This window comes from Canis aureus, chromosome 3, assembly GCF_053574225.1.
Source record: "Canis aureus isolate CA01 chromosome 3, VMU_Caureus_v.1.0, whole genome shotgun sequence".
NCBI classification, from domain to species: Eukaryota; Metazoa; Chordata; class Mammalia; order Carnivora; family Canidae; genus Canis; species Canis aureus.
Window position 1 is genome coordinate 11,016,581 of NC_135613.1, and position 20,943 is coordinate 11,037,523.

Sequence of the window (20,943 nt, forward strand, 5' to 3'; positions counted from 1 at the left end):
AGAATAGTTAGGTCAGTATATTAGCCATCTCTCCTGCATATCAATGGATGCTAAACATTACTAGACTCTGCAGGATACATAAAGAAATAGAACACAGCAGCCCTGATTAGATGTAATTCACTTATATATTTTCCTCCCTGAAAGAAGTAAATCCTAAAAGAGGAGGTAAAAGGTTTTCCAGAGAGGAGATAAGAAGAGTGTTTTAGGTAGAGGGAATACACTAAAGAAGTGGTAAGAACATTTTGCATGGCCACAAATCTCCTTAGCTAGAATCAATTCTGAATGGGCTTGGGTGACAGAGAAGTGAGTAGAAAACTTTGGAGGACTTTAAATTTGATGAATAGAGAACACAGTAAAATTTCCATGTGAAAAATGGTGTTCAGTTCTGCTGGTGTCAGAAAGAGTACTAGGAAGCTGTTGGCATATCTAGTCACAAGATAGAGAACCAAGTAGTTGACTGTGAAGAGGCATCCTAGTGTGGTAGTTAAGAGCGTGGGTGCTGAAGCAAGACCTCCTGGGTTCAAATCTCAGTTCTACCACTTACTAGCTCCTTTTCTGAGAGACAAAGATATAATAGTACTTACCTTGCAGGGTTCCAAGCATCAATTTTGTACTTGACACATGATAAATGTTAGCTATTATTGAAATCATATTAGAGGATGAGCTTACCAAGGAAGGAAGGGAGAAAGAATAAAATGCCCTTCAGGCAGCTCCAATGTATATTTGGAACATTTTGTAATCTAAATTGTAGTTGAAATCACTATGAATGCATAAACTTACTGCACGAGTGAGTCCAGAGAAAGGAAAAACAGAGGGCCCAGGACAGACAGAGGAGACAATAGAAAATGCGGTCAGAGAAATAATAAGAGAATTCTGTGGACCAGCATATTAAAACCTCAGAGAATAATAAAGCCTTACAAAACAATGGTCGCTCAGCAGGATATTAAAAACCCTGGATGGATGTCTTCTGTTGAGTTTGCTGAGTTGGTTCTCTGCTTGCTCTGTCCTAGGCATTACCATCATTTTTGCACATTGCAGCATTTTAAACGACATTACTGGAGTAAGAGCCAATGACTATGTTGTGTAAGTGCCGGTCATCAGTGACCATTAGAAAACGGATACATTTTTTTTGTCCACAGGGAGTTGAATGTACATCTCTAAATCTTCTGAGGGGATTAATTTGGCAATGACAAGTGCACATTTTTTCATGGGGTGCCAGATGCATGTTGGCTGGTACCAATTTCCTTGCTTCCCACTGGAAGCTGAAGACAATAAGGAAAGGTAGCTCATGGCATGAAGACATTACCAATAGCCATAGAATAGCCAACATTACTGCAAAGGGCCTGGCATTGACCTGATATCAGCTCTAGCTGAGGCTGTATATCCATATGCCACATGGTCATTATGCCTGGTCTGGAGGCAAGAGTGCAGTGCTCACTTGGGGGTGGAGGTCAGGAAAGGAGATAAGTAAGAGAGAGATGAGAGGGCAAATTCACTGTAGGGTTTTGTGGTTCAATTTCCATTACTGCTTTAAAAAATTGGGTGTGCAGAAGTCTAGTTGGTAGCAGCTTGGAGAATGCACCTTTCTGTGTTTCTCTTTTAATTCCTTTAACAGTAGTTTTAAAGGGCTTAGAGGGACAGAGGCCACTAGGAATGGGACAGGGGCTGTGATCTTACAAGAAGACCAAAGAAGCTGGGTTTTATAGGCTGTGAGACTGTGTATCATAGCAAGAGATAGCCATTAGGTTTGTTTTCCTTAAATCACTTTCAGTTCTTTCCCTGTATTCATCACATAAGCCAATAATTAATTGTTTGAAGAAAAGCCCAGCACTTGTTTAATCTTTCTCATAATCGAGGGGACCCATGTATTTTATCCTTCAAACCTTCTATTAAAGGGGATACAATGAATACTTTCACTGGAACAATAGCCATCAAGTGTGTCTGTCCCAAACTGACTGGAATCATCCTACTTACAACCCATTTCAAAATCTTTTTAGTTCATATAGCATAATTGTTAGGGGCACAGACTTAACCAGACTCACTAAGTTCAAATCCCAGCTCTGCTGGCAACTAACTCTGTGACCTTGACAAGTCACTTAACTTCTCTGCAGTTCAATATCCTCATCAGTGAAATTAGACATAATAATTGTTCTTACATCTGAGGGTCAAAGTACCAATGTGCTGGTTAATATGTGAATAGGCACGTAAGGTGTTTCTTGGTAGACAGTGTGAGTTGAGTCCTTATTGTTCCTGTTGGTTTTGGGTTTTGGATTCTTTTGGGTTTTGATTTTTGGGGTTTTTTGTGTTCGTGTTATTTTAGAATCTCAAGGATAAGGAACCTAATCTATAGACCTGACACCTACCTTCTTTCTCCGTGCCTTGACATGGATGGGCATTTGGCAAGGGTTTGTTGAATAAGTAAATGAGAAAAAAGAAGGAATGCATAAAGGAAGAAAGGAACATAATTTTTATCCTTTCCTTTTTTCCTGATTCAATACCATCACTATTTTTAGGTTACTTTGAAGCATAAGGACGCTGATACCCACTCAAAAGATCTTTTAAATGCCTGTTCTAACCCAGCCTGGATCCCTTGTTTTTGAGCTTTCCTGGCTCAAACCATACTGGTCTCTCCCAACCATCTCCTTTTCTACTTGCCTGCCTCTCCCACGCTGTTGGAACTTGCAGGAGGAAGTTACATCTTGTCAATTAAAATCAAGTTCATCAATTAGCACTGTTGCTACCACCTCAACTAGGCTTATTAGCAATCATTCTATTAATTCTCTACCATGTTTCCTAAAGATATCCTCTTTCCCATTCCTCAATCTTGCAACCCACCTCAATCCCTCAGCCACACCTGCTTTCTGCTTTATTGAGATGAGACTTTCTAACATGAACTCCTTCAACTTTCTCATTCCACAGCCAAATGATTTATAATCCCTCCTATTATCATTCTGCCTGTCTCAGAGAAGAAAGTATCCCATCTCCTTTCCAAGGCTAATTCTCTCTCTATCTGGATCCCAATCCATCCCGCTTCCTTCCAGAGCTCTGCTCCATCAGTTATCATGCTCTATTGTTGTTGTTGTTGTTTTATAGTTCTCCCAAATCTTTGATTCCTTCCTCTTCATATATTAATATGCTCATGTAGTTTTTTTTCTACCTTAAAAGAGAAAGAACAACAAAAATCCTCTTATCCTTTTCCTATTCATTACCAAACCTGTCAAAGAATAATCTATTTGTCAAAAGAATACTAGCTTCTTTCACCCCTTCATCATTCCTAAACCCTTCCAAAATGACCTCTCACAACACTAGTTTGAAACTGTCCTCTCTTGTTACCTTTGACATTTTATTTTATTTTTTTTCCCAAGAAATCTTAATTTCTTTATTGTTTGATTTTTTTTGACTCAACAATTTTTTTAAAACTTTGGTTTTTTCTGAAACGTTCTTGTTATGAGCCTTTTGTTTTGTTCTCATTAAATGCACTCGACCCAAAATTGGTTTGGCATATCGAAAAGGAGACCAAGGAGGGACTGGGGGGCATGGGAGAGAGGGGAGGAGGCCCAAATGGACACAGAGAAATCGCGGGTGAAAGAAGAGGAACACAGTGAGAAAAACACAGGGAAAGAGGTGGAGACAGAAAGGGAAGGCAAGGGAAACCAAACAAAAACACCCCCCCACCACCAAAAAAAAAGACCGAGAAAAATATTAGATTTAAAAGCAAATGAATTCAGGAGCCCAAGGAAGGGAGTAGGAGAGGAAACTAAGACCCTTCCTTCTCTATACCGTCCCAGCTGGGGTGGGGTGTCAAGGCACCAGGTCTGGTCGGGGTGAGGGGACACCTGGGCTCTTGGGGTGGCTTTGCACTAGTCTGCAGTGGTGTCCAACCCCACCAGGGGGCCCTGCCATGCAGCTTTGAGGCCTGGGAATCCACCTTGGTGATTTTGGCCGGAATGGGAACCTAGGGACCTGCCCCACCCTCTCTCCCTTTGATTGTCAGTGTCTGGAGAGATAGGAGGGCTGGTCAGGGACGAGGAAGCAGATTCCTCGGATGCCTCCAGTTCCCCCAGAGAACTCTCCCACCAAGCCTGCTCTCCTCGCCCTTTTGCTGGTGTCAGAGGCAGCCTCTGGCTCTAGCTGGACTATGCCGGGCCAACTCCATCGTCCCTCCTCTCGCCAGCTCTTCACAGACCCCTGGCTGCCCCTTCCTACAGTGGAGTTCCTGGTCTAGTGACATTTTAATCCCTATATCCAATTACTCTTTCTGGGTCCTTGTCCTTCTCTGTCTCCCTATGGTATTTTATATGCTGATCACCCTCCCCTTCATGCATTACATTTCCTGACTTCCCTGACTTGGGTTGATCTTGGTTACCCTCTGCCTCTCTAACTTGTTTTTGCCTCTTCCATCTCCCACCTCTCAATACAGGTCCTCCCCCAATGTTCAGCTCTTCCCTTTATGCTCATGTATCTCTTTTTGGTGCTCTCAACCATTTCCAGGCCGTTGACTTTCTCCTCAGTGCAGATGGCCCCAGACCTATATTCCCAGCCCAACAGACCTTCAAAGTTCAAATTATTTTCATGCCTCCTTCACCTAATTTGTCTCCAGATTCCATCAATTCCACCTCTGCCTCTCAAATCCATAGCTTCCTTTCTATAACCACTGCCACCATCCAAGATACCATATCTCATCCCAAATATCACAACAGCCTGTTAGCTGTTCCCACTTCTTCCCTAGTCTAGTCTTCCAGGGCATCCTGAATTTTCCACCCTTTCCTAATGCTTTATAGACTACAGATAGCGGCATGAATTCCACAATCTGAGCCTTCTTATTTTCCCAGGTGTTAATTCCTAACATTGATCTTTACACACACTGCCCTCCAGCCAATCCAAACTTCACCTTTCAAAGTCCCATGCTTCCTACTGCTAAGCCACACCTTCTTTCTTCTTGTATTCGTTTCCTAAGGCTGCCATAACAAAGCACCATAAAATGGGTGGTTTAAAATAATAGAAATGTATTCTCTGACAGTTCTGGAGACTGGAAGTCTGAAATCAAGGTGGCAGTAGGGCCATGTTCTCTCTGAAGGCTCCTTGCTTCTTCTCACCTCTGGTGGTTGCTGGCAATCCTTCATGTTCCTTTAGCTTATAAATGTATCACTCCCCCTACCCACAAGAGGGTCCAAATTCTCCTCTTATACTGACATTGGTCATTGAATTAAGACCAGCCCTCACCAGTTCAGCCTCATCATAACTTGATTATATTTATAAACCCTATTTCCAAATGAGATCATGTTCACAACTTCTGGTGAATAGAACTTCAATAATATCTTTTGGGGGGACACAGTTCAATGCATATCACTTCTCTGCAGAGGTAGATTTCTCCCTCCATCCAATTCTATCTGTCAAAATCCTTCTATTGCTTCAGAATCTGGTTGATTTTCAGCTCTACCATGTGGTTGCTTATAATTCCCCCTTACCACCAGCCCCAAGTAACATAGTATTTTGCCCCTCTAATAGCATAGCTTTTCTCTCTGCTGCTAAATTCTAAAGCTTTCAAGACCTAGGACACATACATCAGTCATCTCTGTGGCCCTCAAAATGCCTAGTAGAGTACATTTTGCTCATAAAATCACCTACTCAAATAAAATTATAATAAATTTACTTGTAGATATGCAGTTGTGACCATTCTGTATTTTTTGCCACTGAAAGTAGTTTTTCACTTTCATCGTTAAATCAAAAATGTTGGCCAGGACCAAAGAATTTCAATCTAGACTGACTTTTGCACTGAAATATTTCAACATTAATAAAATATCTCCCTCTTTATTTAACTCTAAAAATTACTTTCTATAGGTGATTTATCTATGCATCGATCTATTCCTTGTATTATTTTGAAGTTAAAATTGCAGGTACCATGAATTCTGTTGGAATCTAATCATCTAGCATTCAGAAGATCTATCAGGGAATGGTCTGGGGAGACTGGCTTGTACCTTCAACTTCAACCTTATAGGCAATACATTGAGAATTGAATCAGCGTGGTGAAACACAGGTTCCTTCTGGCCCAATTTTTATGTTTTAAACATGTGAATTACTAGTAATTAGTAATTACTAATTACTCTTTACTGTAAGTTTATTATAACTAATATGCAATTCCTAATCCTATATTACTTTATTTTGATTCCTTCATATTTTGACTTAGAAAAAGGTGGAATAACTCATAAATGCTCTTATATCTTAATGAGACTAGATATCTATCCTAGTTTTTCTTCTCGAGTTGCTGCATATATATATATCTTCCCCTCTGTCTGTGGTGTATGTGTGTATGTATTTGTATATATATTCACAGAATGGCTAGAATCTGATTAATCTTCTAAATAGATTGAGCAGAGGCACAGTGAGAACATTCAGACTCAGCTTTAGTCGAGGACATGGTTCTCTTTAATGCATATTTGGGATGGACAGACAGAATTATTAAGGATCAGCACTCATGGGGAGAAGGGGAGAAACAAGTGAAATGATAGACTGCAATGGTGTTTAAGGGACAGTTTCTCTGCATGTGCTCACTCTACAGAAAGGGTCCTAGGGGCTGTAGGGAAATAGGTGGCCTCCGGGCTGTGAGCTAATGTGGCACCGCTGCTGTTTGCATAGCTGCACAGCCCTAGGAGAGACCCCGGAAAGCTAGCTTGAATTCCAATGAATATTTACAATTACACTGCTCCAGAGCCAAATGCAATCACAGCGCTCCAGTCTACAGGTTTTATGCATCAAAAGAAAATGAGAGGAGAGCTGCAAAAATGGAGTTGCCTTTGGAGAGACTTATAAACACAGATCTCACTGCTTGTGGCAGAACTAAAATGCTTTATTTCTGATAGGAGCAATTTATTCTTCGGGCACCTTCCTTGATAGTAGAAAGCGCCTGACTGGGTTTTGAAGTGAGAAAGTCTTCAGTAGATGATTTTTAATTCCGAGCAAGAGAAAGGCATGGAAGGAATTGTATTACATAATTTTGATTTCGTTTTCTAACAGAAGACCCTAGAGAGGAGTGAGAAAATCCCTAAGCTGGTCACAAATTCCATCTTCTTTCAGTTTGTTTTTATTCTATTCTCAGGGATTGTCCTTTCTTCATAGAGCAGCCCTGGGAAAAGCTGCCACCATTTTGTGTTCCCAGTTTAAAACCGTGGGTAATTGATTGCCGGTAATGCATGCAGCCCCTTGTTCATTTTTTCTCATGAGCTTTTGATCCACACCAAAGATCTGGAGAGAACTGAATAGGAAAAATTAGTCAGAACCACTTGAACCCAGTGAGGCAATTTTTAAATTTCAGAGGCACCAGGGTGGATGAAATTGAATGTTTTAAAAGGACTCCATCAGAACCTGGTTTTGTGGTTCAGCTGACTAATCTTTTAGACTATTAAGATTTATATTGGATTACTATTTGCTAGCAGCCAGGGTTGCTACACTAAGCAGAAGTCCTCTCTACTACCCATCCATACTTTTACCCACTTATCAGTCCATTTTCTCCCATCAAGATGCTACTGTTTCTTATTTATTTACTGGCTTGCTTACCCCTCCTGCTACTAATCCACACAGTCTTTCACATAACTATCCATCAGTTGCTTGTCTATATCCATGCTTGGAGCAAAGGGAGGGAAGAGTGATGTGCCTATATTTGTGTAACTAGCCATTGGTAAATCTGAGAAGGCATGCTTCCTTCTCCAATTATAGTTCCTCAGATTCTCAGTTGGTTATAGACACCAAGGAAAAGGAGAAGCTTTAGATTCCCATGATCTCCATCAGCCTTCCCCTATTCTTTATTATAGATTAATAATATTTTGGTAGTCGTATATGAGTGTTATGCAAACACAGCTTCAGGATACTCCTCCTCCTAACTAGACTGCTACCTCTAAACTATTTCTTCAAGGAAATTCTGTAGCCACCAGAGTTATTTAATAAGTCCCTACTGTATACAAAGCAGTGTATGGTCTATGAATGTGCAGCAGATGTGTAAATATTTTTTGTAAGAACCCATGAATGTTGTACTGGTAAGTGTAGGATGAAAAATCCCCTTGAAGTGAGGTGATTGATTAGTTGAGTCTTTACTCATATGATCAAAGATGTGTTACAAGTCAGTTTAGTGACCTCCAAGAGTCATTTGTTCTAACAGTACTGCTATTGCTCAAAACATTTGGGTCTTCTCTTCTGGAAGTGCCCATTACAAATTTTAAAGTAGGCAATAAAATTGAATAGACTTTCTTTTTCCAAAGAAAATCTACAGTTAGGCAACAAGTATATGAAAAAATGCTTAGCATTTTAGTCTCTAGAGAAATGTATATTAAAACCACAATGAAATACTACTTCACACACACTAGGATGGCCATAATTTTTCAAAAAGGGGAAAAAATAAGTTTTGGCAAAGTTATGGAGAAATTAGAACCCTCAGACACTGCTAGTGAGAATATAAAATAATATAGATTCTATAGAAAATGGTTGATGTTTCCTCAAAAAGTTAAACATAGTATTACCATATGGCCCAGCAATTCTACTCTAGGTATATGCACAAAAAATTTAAAACAGGTATTCAAACAAAAAGTTGTACATAAATGGTGATACCTACTCTATTCACAATAGTCAAAAAGTGGAAACAACCCAAATGGCCATCAATAGATGAAAGAATGACAAAATGTGATATATCCATACAGGGAAATATTATCCATGCATAACAAGGAATGATACATACTACATTATAAGTGAAATTTGAGCACATTATGTTAAGAAGATAGTCACAAAGACAACATATTATTCCATTTATATGAAGTGTCGAGAATAAGCAAATCTGTAGAAACAGAAAGTTAATTTCGTGGTTGCTTAGAGCTTGGGAGAATGGGGATGGAGCAGAAGGAAAACAGAGAGATGATGGCTAAAGTATACAGAGATTTTCTTTGTGGGCATGAAAATATTTTAAAATTATCTGTGATGATGGTTGCATATATCTGTGCATATACTAAAAAATAATTGAATTATGCATTCTAAATGAGGGAATTATACAGTTTGTGAATTATTTCCCAATAAATCCAGTGTTTCTGTCTTTTTAAGTAATCTCTACCCTCAATGGGGGGCTCAAACTCACAACCCCAAAATCAAGGGTTGCATGTTCTACCAACTAAGCCAGCCAGGTGCCCCAAATCTGTTTTAATTTTAAAAAGCAATTTATAAGCCATGTGAAAAAAAAACAAAAACAAACATTAAACCATTAGTTTATGGTCCTACCCAATATTTTTAGATAAAGAATAGTATTATCCAGCTTGTTTATTTACTTATTTCAGAAGTTTGTTCCAACTGACTTTTAGCTATTTTTAGAAATCTAGTCTGCTATCAAGTGGTGAACATTTGCTGACAATGACAATATCCAAAGTAATGATTGGAGATTATGAAAGAACTACCCAGAGGAAAGTTCCTGAGATTTTTACTTTCATCTGAGAAATAAATGGATGATCTCTTTAGATGACTTCAGAAATAGGAACTCTCATGCAGTTAAAAGTCCTGGTGTGTGTGTGTTTGTTTTTTTTTTTTAAGTCAGACTTCTCATATCTATGTATATGTTAGTATATGCATATACTTTGCAATAGGTAATATATGTAGTATGTATGTATGTATTCAATTTTCAATTTGTAACAGAACAAGTAGAAGGAAAAAGAAGTGGTTTTTTTCCTACTCATTCATTCAACAAGCATTTATTGGGTTCCTAATATATGGTACAAAAATCATAAGACAAATTTTTCAGGAAAAGCCCTTATCTGATTAGGTGGGGATAATCTAGATTTTTTATAAACTACAGACCAAAGGATAGAGACCAAATAATACATTGGTACTTAAGAGTAAAGTTTGTGGGTAGCCCGGGTGGCTCAGCGGTTTAGCACTGCCTTCAACCCAGGGCCTGATCCTGGGGACCTGGGATCGAGTCCCATGTCAGGCTCCCTGCATGGAGCCTGCTTCTCCCTCTGCCTGTGTCTCTGCCTCTCTCTCTCTCTCTTTCTCTGTGTGTCTCTCGTGAATAAATGAATAAATAAATGAATAAAATCCTTTTTTAAAAAAAGAGTAAAGTTTGTAGGATAGTCAACAGAGACTAGTGTTCCTCTGGAGAAGTTCCTAGGTGAATATTTTTTAAAGCTCCCAGAGGTGCCTTTGACCAGCAGAATATCCAAAGGTGGTATAACTAATTGTCTTGGTGATAATTTATGTATGGTTTCTGTTGACCTACATGAGGAATCCATCTTTAGTTCTTCCCATAGTTTTAGGCCCTCCAACAGTAAGTACTCTGCAACTTTTATTAAAATGGTTCCTGTTGACCCCATTAACTGATGACAACTGCATAATAATACAACAGGAGAGGATATTATAGGTGTTGGTAGAATCTTTGAAATCCTGTGCTAATGATCTATGGGTAAAAAAAAAGTCACTTGTATATTTCTATAGAATTATTTTTGGTTTTTGTCATTTTTCTTTCTGCTAAAATTGTACTAAGTAAAGTCATAATAACTAGCTAACTAATTGCCTCCCCCACTGATGTTCAACTTCTATAGCAACTGGGTTCGAGTAGAAACTTAGCCAGAAAATGATTTCTGTGAACTCAGGTGAAACTCTAATGATACCACCACATAAGAGAAAAACTGCCACCATCATATAAAAAAAGTTAACGCAGAGCAAATTGATATCTAAGAGAGGCCCTTTCAACCTTGCAGGCAATGGTGTTTTCAAAAGTTTGCAAGCGACCATTTTATCTGGTATTGTTTGAATGTTCAGATGCCACCCAGAAGGATGGATAGCATTTTTTCTAACCTTGAAATAGACACTCAATGGAAATAGGAAATAATGAGATTTGCCTGTACATTTCTGCTAATATACCAGTCCTCACTAATGGCTAATACATCCAAGATTTAGTTTCTTGGTTGACTTTAATCCTCAACCCACCCATTAGTTTGTACTGGTGATACAGATTATATTAGGTGATAGTGTGACTTTTACTGTTTTGGGGAAAATTGTTATTTATTTACAAAGTTAAAATCTACTTGGATTCCTACCTCTTGGTAACTGTTGGTCAGTTACCTCACTCTTTTATGTTTATGTGTACATTTATAAAATAGATTACACAAAACGATACCCAGAAGAATAAAGGAAACAACATTTGTTGCAAATGCCACATGCCAGACACTGTGCTTGATATTTCATTTTAATCCTCAAAATAACTGTATAGTTGATGAAATTCCCATTTTTACAGACACGCAAATGGAAGTTGAGAGTCACTCAATCTGTGACCTTTGAAAAATGGTGGTACAAAGATTCAGAACAGAGTGGAAAGCCAAAATCCTTACAAGTTTCAAGGTCTACATGCACACCCCCTCCCCCTCCTTCCACCTTGGATCTCATTATCTTCACTTCTTCACCCTTCTCCAAACCTGCAAGCTTGCTCCTATGTCAGGGCATTTGCACCGGCTGTTCTTTCAGCCTGAAAGCTCTCGCCTCATATCTAAATGGTTTATCCCCTCACCTTCCCATGTCTTGACCCAAATGCCACCTTCTCAGTGAGGTTTTTCCTGATCACCCCACACAGTCTCCACTCCCTACTTCCAATCTTTCTTACCCTGCTCTTTTTTTTTTCCTGTGGTGTTTCCACCCTTTAATGTTATCTGTTTTGTCTGTTCCTCTCACCAGAATTTATGGTCCACTATGATGTACCTTTTTATTTTTTTTAGGATTTTATTTATTTATTCGTTAGAGACACAGAGAGACAGAGAGAGAGAGAAGCAGAGACACAGGCAGAGGGAGAAGCAGGCTCCATGCAGGGAGCCTGATGCGGGACTCAATCCCGTGACTCCAGGATCATGCATGGGCCGAAAGCAGACACCAAACTGCTGAGCCACCCAGGGATCCCCAGACATAGCTTTTTTAAAATAACAATTAACATACAGTGTTATATTCGTTTCATGTGTATAACACAGTTTTTGACAAGTTTATACATTATGCTATGTTCACCACATCTGTATCAGTATCACCTGTACTGATACATTGCTATTACAGTATACTGATTATGTTCCCTATGCTGTGTCTTTTGTTCTTGTGACTTATATTTTATAACTGAAAGCCTGTTATCTCCCACTCCCCTTCACGAATTTTGTCCATCCCTCTACCTCCATCCCCTCTGGCAACCATCAGTCCATTCTCTGTATTTATAGGCCTGGTTATGCTTCTTGTTTATTTACTCGTTTGTTGTTTTGTTTTGTTTTGTTTTGTTTTATGAGTGAACTCATATGGCATTTGTCTTTCTCAGTCTAACTCATTTATTTAGCATAGTACCCTCTAGGTCCTGCATCCATTTTGTCTCAAATGGCATGACCTTATCCCGTTTATATGGCTGTGTAATATTCGTGTGTGTGTGTGTGTGTGTGTGTGTGTGTGTGTGAAGGAGAATGATAACCCTCTTTGCCAGCCACTCACGGGGTTGGTGAGTGAGCCATGGTGCTGGGCAAGTATGGAGACAGAAGACGTAGGTGAAAAGAAAGGAGCTCTTTCCTCCTCTGCCCACTTGTAGCCTCTTAGGCCCAAAGAAGAGGTCCATGCTCTGTTTGGAATTTACAGTCTTGAGGGATGAAAAATAAATCTAAGCTTGGATTACATTTCTAGATGGTTAAAATTCAGAATTTCATAATGAACAGTCACAAGGCTTAATGGATTTTGTGCTATGCTCTTACTGTTGGATATTTGTTAAGACTCAATGTGGAACTAATTCATCTCTGAAAGCCATCTTAAACTTTCTAATAACACATAAGCCTGTTGGAAGAAAGGCAATGACAGAAAACAGGTTCTTATCATTTCATTGGTATATAATTCTTCAGAGGCCTGAAATGAACTCACTTTTTTCATTTTATTAAAAATATTTTTTGACTGACTCAGTATATAATAAGGAAAATAGCTAGTTATAAAACCTTCAAAACAGTTAAACAAATTTTTTTAATGTACAAGCTATATAACTACTTCTAGACTTTTTTCAATGTGTGTATGTGTGTGTGTGTGCACATTTGTATGATTATATACTAAAAGGAAATTTGGTAAGTTGTTATTTCTAAATTGTAACATCCAGGGTTATTTTTATTTTTTTATGTCTGCATATTTCTCAAATTCTCTACCACAAATGTGTATTATTTTTATGACCACAAGAGCAATGAATTTTATCCTTAATTTTTAGAAATTTTACATCATTATCTTTGAAGATTCACAGAAAATATTCCCTATATTCATTATATTGCTTTGAATCTGTTTGCTTTTTCTTAAGCCCTGCCATGACACTAGCAGCAGCAGAAGTGTTTTACTAATTGAAAGATTCTTTAAGATTTTTCCACACCAAAAAAAAAAAAAAAAAATTGAAACCAGTGATTTTTTTCCCTCCAAGAACTAATGAAAATGCATATCCAAACACAAAATATATTTTTTTAAGCTTTGGAGAATTGATCCATAGCAAATACTTCCTGCCTCCATCTCTACCCTTCCCATATATTTACCTACTCCTTGATTTCTTTAAATTTCTTTAAACATTTACCAAAGGTCCTGAAGTAACATCTAAACTACTTGTCTCCTTAACCTACAGGTAAAGAAAACAAAGACCCAGCTGGGAGAGACTAAAATGGATGCACCTACTTTCAAGCCCAAGCCTTCAGAGAGGTAAAACACACACCCAATCCTTCCAACAGATTCCAGAAAGAACATGGATGGCACTTCTCTTGATCTTTTTTTTTCCTTACACAAATTTAATACTTTGACCGCTTATAACCAAAAAGCAGTATTTAAAGAAACAGCACAGGTCACCTTTATTATATACGGCACGGTTAGCAAGATACTACCTTGAGTAGCTGTTTAAAGGGATCACACTTCAAAAGATAATTGACCTAAATTCTTCTTCCTGATGTGCCTCTGGTGAGTCTTGCCCACGTGCAGCCCTCCTATGCATCTCGCACATGGAAGAGATACAGTAGGGTCCTGGGAGGCATGAGAATATAGGCCACTGTGATTAAGACTAATTCAAACATTATTTTAAGGCCTGTGTTTAGTGTGCTAAAAATTCTCAACCTCAATGAGTGTGTAAGGGCTGACAGCTCCACTCTGGAAGGTATCAGAAATTGATTTATAGAGAAGAACACTTTAAAGTGATTACACCTGTTCTGGTCCCATTTGGTTGGGGTGTGATGAAATGGAATTCTGTGTCTCTACTTTCAGAGTATTTGTTATGATTTGAATTATGGGCAACATTACAAAGCATACATATCTAAAGAAAGAAAATGTACCATCAGAAGCCTAATGTTACCTAATTTCTTTTGTGAATCTCATAAAGATCACGAGTGTAAAAACTTTCTTTGGGCAGATGTTCACTAACTCAGTTACTTTATCTGGCAATGTTCACATTCCAAGTCCATTTGGTTGCTTTGCCCCTTTGATGTACTTTAACTTATAAATTTAAAGGATATCTTCTAGGAGTATTCTTAGGAAAGTTATGCAATTGGTTCTTTTCCAATTTAAAGTCTATAAGAACACCAATTTAAAGTTTTAAACATCCAGCGTATTTACTGGTTGTAGAAATCCTGTCAGCGTCAATGAACCATTGTTCCAGACATCTTTGGAACAAATTAGAATCAACAAACGTTTGGGGTACATGAACTTCCTGGCGTGTTTTTGTGACTTTATCCCATTATTTTAGAAAATAATCTTGTTGCTATCATTTTTGAACACTTCCAGAGCCAGACTGGCATTGAAGTTCTGATTCATTTATAAAGTTCTGATTGTACATCACAGATCATATCTGCTTCATATATGGTGGACCAACACAGGTGTTAATTTGGAAGATGTTTGTATGACCTGAGGTTGTGTGCTAGCAAAGAAAGGCATGGGAACCAAATTTCTAACTCATATTCACATTTTTGATATGTGTCCTTATATTAGCAAGTGTTCTCATTGTGTGTTTCTCAAACAAAACCTTAGCCATTGTCCTTTAATTTATGAAATTAAAAAGAATAAAAAATAGAGAAAGTACACTAAACTTCTGATACATGAAGAGTGGAGAAGCCAAAATGAAGAAAAACTGGGGAAACATCTGAGGAAAGGGAACAAAATCAAGCTCCTCGGAGCCTAAGATTATATGAATATGAGCAAAAACCCATATGAAGTCACTTAATAATGAGGTCAAGAATGCTGAATAATTTAACATACCCTTGGATCTTGATTTGCGATTGTCCAAAACTAATATTTCACAGGCCACATTGCACTTTGTCACAGACTCCTATTTCTCCCTCAAGATAATGCCCAACTCTTAATGGACCCAATTTGGTGAAAATTACCTAATTGGCTGCAGTCACTTCAACCTGAACGTGACACTTTGGACATATCACAAGGATAAGTTAGGAGCATGGGCAGCAGACTTGCTCTTTGTGATAATTGTAGCTGAAGCTTGTGCTATCACCAAAGCTTATTATTTTGCAAGTTGTACACTCAGCTTTTTGTAAAAATTGTACTGTAAGGAAAAATCCCTGAGGAGGCTTCTTTTCCTACGGGTTCTTCTAACACTATAGATGAGGATGACCAAAGAAAATACTATGTGATTGTGTTTAAGTGCACTTAACTACATGCCACCTGATAAAATATCTTAGTACTATGAATTAAACAGTTCCTTAAGTCTCTGGGTTCTTTAGGTTTTGTGCTTATTCAGCTAACCAAATTAGTGCTAGTGAATGACATTAGTTAAGAGCACTCACTCTGTCTTGGGAAAATTTGTGTACCTACCCCTTCATCATGAAGGTAAATGAGGAATAAGAGGTCTGCTTCCTGCTAGCATTGTCACTGGTCTCCATTCTGTGCCTAAGTATTGTGCCTATGAAGACAGTAAGTTCCCCTACACAGTATGAGTGCATCCGACAGTAGACATCTTTCTCTGGTTAGTAATTCTTTGTACTTTCATGATGTGTTTCAGAAGGGTGCCCTCTCTCCCTCTCTTCCTTACCCTTATCCTTTTTATAGTCATTGAGTGAATAAGATGATCTAGGCCCTGTGCTAGGCACCAAAGATACACAGATGAGTGAAAGGTAAGAATTCCCTGGTTAAAAAAAGGAGAAATAAGAATAACCAGTTACTTATAATCCCTATGCAATGAGTGCTCTAACCATGTGTACTACAGAAAATCCCAAGAAGTCAGGAAGCTGCACAGACAAAATAACTTTGGGGCCAGATCTTGAAAGATGAACAGATGTTTACAACTGAAGAAGGAGGGGTGATGAAAGAGGATTGGGGAGGTTGTTGCCTCAAGCAGAAGGGACAGCAGGTGTGAGGACATCAAGGTGTGAAATACATGGCTAAAATGGCAGGTGAGGCTGGATCAGAAAGAATTTTATGTGGCTTTTTGAAATAACAGAAAAAAATATATATATACTAGTCTCTGCTCCTGGTTCCTGGCACAGAGCTCCTAAATCCCCTGATATTTCCTAGGTGATAGCAGTGTCCTTTGTTCTAATGAGGTAACTCTTGGTGGGTTCATGGATAGCTTCAGATTGGCTGCTGGTCATCAGAGAGACCAAGCCATGATTAGGAGCTTGGAACTCTCAGCCACACCCCCATCCTCCAGGAGATCAAGTTAATGATTGATCATGCATATGTGATGAAACCACCATAAAAATCCCAAAAGTAATGGGGTTTGGAGAGCTTCTAGGTTGGTGAACACATACCAACTCCATGGGAACAGAAGCTCCTGTATTCAGGACATTTTCAGACCTCACCCTATATATCTCTTCATCTGGCTGTCCATCTGTATTCTTTACCAAATTCTTTATTATATAACAAAACAGTAAATATAAGTAAGTGTTTCTCTGAGTTCTGTGAGCTGTTCTAGCAAATGATTGGACCTGAGGAAGGGGTGCTAGGAACCAACAACTTGAGGCCATGTTGGATAGAAATTGTGAGTAACCTAGGGACCTATTATTTGCAATTGGTGTCAGAAATGGGGAATAGTCTTATAGGATTGAGCACTTAACCTGAGGGGCCTGTCCTATCTTTGGCTAGTGTCAGAATTGAATTGAATTATAGGACACTCATCTAGTGTTGCAGAATTGTTTGGTGTGAAAAAACCCACACATCCGGTGTCAGAAGTGTTTGAGAAGTGTTATCAGTGTGAAAAAAGGAAAACAGAAGCGGTCTCCTAGACATCCTCACCCAGGTGTCTGAACAAGTCAACAAGCTCCTTTGGGTGTAGGAAAAGCCTATTAAAATAGGCTATTTAGCACTTCTGTATGCAGCAATAATTTTATATTAATGCTATTCTCCTTTTAGCAACAACAGCTATTACCACATACTGTAAATGTATTTTTTCCAGCCCCTGGGTGCTATTAGCCAATGAAAGCCAATATGACAAACTGTAGTTTCCTCTGTCAACCAATGAGGAGCTGTGTAACACTCTGCAACCAGTCTTACACAATGAGTGCTCTACCATGCTATCTCCAGTTGAGTGTCTTTCCCACTGGTGGTTTTTATTCTCCCATGATCTCTCTTTCTGCCATTTATTTCTGCTCTGAGAAGCAGTTTTGATCCATGTAGCTAATAAAAGACATGCAAGTGCTAGTGCTAGAGCAAAGAAAGAATCTCATGCTGGGTGTTGAAATACAAGTGTAATAGCAGCTCAAGTGAATTTCAAGGAAATGGTAGGAGAGAGTAAGGATCAGTAGACAGTTACAGACTGGTGGCAGTCTGACTTTGGGAGGGGCAGCATTTAGGGCAGGGCATCTTGGGAGGACTCCAGGGTAAAAACTGGCTGGAGGGACCATGTGACCTCAGAGAACTTGGAAGGAACAGAGTGGCCATTGTCAACCATTGCCTTCATACTGGGAGCACCTCTCTGTAGGGTCTATGCTTTCAGGACCATATGCAGCACTAATTCAGGTAGTGTGTCCCCCCAAACTCCCCCTGCCCCTCAGTGCAAATGAGAATCAATGGAGATTTCATAGCTTACCAGGGTATCCTTCTGGAGCCAGGCTGTCTGGGTTTGAAACAACTCCACCATTTTTACCAGCTATATCACCTTGAATATTTGACCTTACTGTCTCCAGGTTCCCTAAATGTAATGGGAGTAAAAATACTACCTACCAAATGTGGCTGTTCTGAAAGTAGAATAATATTTATAAAGCACATAGAATAGTGCCTGGCACATATTAAATGCTTGAAAATATTAGTTATCATTTATTATTACCACTGTTTAGTTTCTGTCTATACAAGGAGGAAAATTGACTACATGATCCCTGAAGTCCCCCCAATACTAACATTGACTGAATTGGCCAATCCTTTTATTCTAAGAGAAAATTGTCACTCAGAGGGTTTGACTACCCACCCTCTTCACCAAGGTTACATTGGGAGTAAAGAGTAAGATGCAAAGCCAGAACTGGAACCCAGGTTTTAGAGCCCCTAATGCTATGCCTTTTCTGCCCTTCTATGTACCTGCAAAAAAACTGAACAAAGCATCACCTAGCTGGCCATTTCACTCCTTAAACTCTCCCACTCTTGGAGTTGCACAGCCTCAAGCCACTCTTTCTTTCTTTCTTTTTCTTTCTTTCTTTCTTTCTTTCTTTCTTTCTTTCTTTCTTTCTTTCTTTCTTTCTTTCTTTCTTTCTTTCTTTCTTTCTTTCTTTCTCCTTCCTTCCTTCCTTCCTTCCTTCCTTCCTTCCTTCCTTCCTTCCTTCTTTCTTTCTTTCTTTCTTTCTTTCTTTCTTTCTTTCTTTCTTTCTTTCTTTCTTTCTTTCTTTCTTTCACCCTTCCCATCCCTTTGCAGATCAAGAAAAGAAGTAGCAACCCTGGGAAACAAAAAAGGATTTGTCGCATTAGAGGAAATAAAATTTAGCACAATGTTAGAATGTTCCTCTCAGCATTTACAACTCAAGCACCTGCTGTTGGTCTCCACCATTAGGAGACTGATCATCCTTGCAGGGCAAGTAGTCTGCTTTCCATTCACCACTGCAATCAGATTATGGAAAAGCCAAGTGTTTGGATGTGGCCCTTTGCCTTAACTACCTTTTGCTCTTGTTCTATATGGCTGGAATCCTAGTCATACTTGTTCCCTTCCTAGTACAATTCTGGCAATTCTGCAAGGACCCAGTTGAGATGGAAGAGAGAGGAAAGAAGGGGGAGGCAGAAGGAGAGGTGATGACATAATGCATTCCCAGCAAACTGACCTATCTAGTGTCAATCTTGGTAATTTGTGCTTCTATATTTTCTCCTACATCATTAGAACCCATTCACAATGTACCAGGGACTCTGGTCTCTCATTCCTAGGAATGAAGTGTTCTTTTGTTTATTATCTTTTTTTTCTTGTCTCTGTCCATTCAAATGTTAGAATAATCATTACCCTTTAACAGCTGAAATATCTGTGCAGGTTTTTAAAAAATAAGTATTTTTCATTTGACTGAACTGATTTCATCAGAGAAGGTTAATGCGATCATTTTAATTTGCAAATTTTTTCTTCTTTTTATTTCTTCTACATTTGATTTTGAGCACACATTTAATAATTTTTGGTGGTTTGTGTTTCCGCATTAGCTGAATATGCAGAGTAGGTTCTCAATAGTCTCAGAATTTGATTATGACCAAGGAACCACTATTCTATAAACACGGAAAATTGGAAATTATCTCTAGAGCTGTTTGTTAACGAAGTCGAAGGCTAACCTTTAGGGCTCATTAAAATTCCACTGATGAAAACTCTCTCTCTTTCATGAATCCATCCCTGTGTTACGAGTGCTGGTGTGTGGAAATTGGTCTGGGCCCTCCCCTTTTGCCCTCCCCTTTAATCTCTCGGTCAGGTTTAGGCAGAGATTTTTAAAGCTTATAGATTTCTCTTTCTCCTACTCAGAGTATGTGTTATGAATCCAAACAAACACGAACAGGTCTCTGAATGTGTAACTGTTACTGAGTCCTACTGACCAGTCAGGCAATGCTGCTGAATCTTCCCTCCATCTATAAAGGAACAAAGTCATTTAGGAGAAATTCAGAGGGGCAAAAAGAAGGATATGTTTTCTGTACCTGACAGTAGAAATAAATAGAAGGACAGGGGTGAGGATAGGTGGGGGGAAGGGATGACAAACCTCCAAATATAATTCACAGTTGGTGAAATGCGTTGTTTTAAGGAATCTATTTTAATAAATGGCAGTTAAAATACAGTCTTATCAAGAGATCCCTGCATAGTAACAGCAGCCACTCTCCTGTCCTGCTGGCGGATAAGACCCTCCAAATCCTCCCAAAGTGCTGCAGTATCCATGTGCAGAAGAACATTTGAATTCCATTGCTAAATCTCTGTAAAAGGATTCTATTGATGGCACATAGCATCACTATTACTGTTGCTAAACAGATGGAAAATAATTGTTTATGGAATTTGTGTTTTAATTGAATTAACCTATTTGGCAGGAAGATCCACCTAAGTACACAATATAAAGCCTGCCTTTGATCTGGGCCCCTTTGGGGCATTTTCCATGACTGATAAACTGCTCCTCTGAGTTTATAGGCAAATGATAAAAACAATAAAAAGAAAGAAAAGAAGAAGAAAGCCAGGCACCAACCTCCCATTTGGGTTTTGTCTCCTTGGAGAATCAGACAAGCTAGCCAGGCTTGCAGTCATGCTGACGACTCAGCACACATCTCACCCAGTTATACACCCACACAGGGCTCAACATGAATGCCCTCATCTCTCACACACCCCCCCCTTCTCCTGTTCCCTCCTCCCCTTTGCACACAAACACACACATGCTCAATGCAAGAATTCATATGCTCTCTCTTTTCAAAGATTCTTACTGCCTTTTCATATGGGCTTGTTTAGATGCTTATAAAGTATTTATCAATAATAGCCTTTACACATATTTTCCTTTCACCCTCACACATTTCTTGGATAGCATT

The 20,943-nt window shown here is 38.9% G+C and overlaps 1 long non-coding RNA gene across 2 annotated transcripts in view; it reads left to right on the plus strand.

The window, feature by feature from the left end:
- LOC144308590 (uncharacterized) overlaps positions 1 to 20,943 on the plus strand; it is a 125,668-nt gene that overhangs the window by 37,915 nt on the left and 66,810 nt on the right. For both annotated transcript variants that reach the window (XR_013375015.1, XR_013375016.1), the window contains exon 4: positions 13,628 to 13,701. This is a non-coding gene — a long non-coding RNA (uncharacterized LOC144308590). The remainder of the gene's footprint in view (positions 1 to 13,627; positions 13,702 to 20,943) is intronic.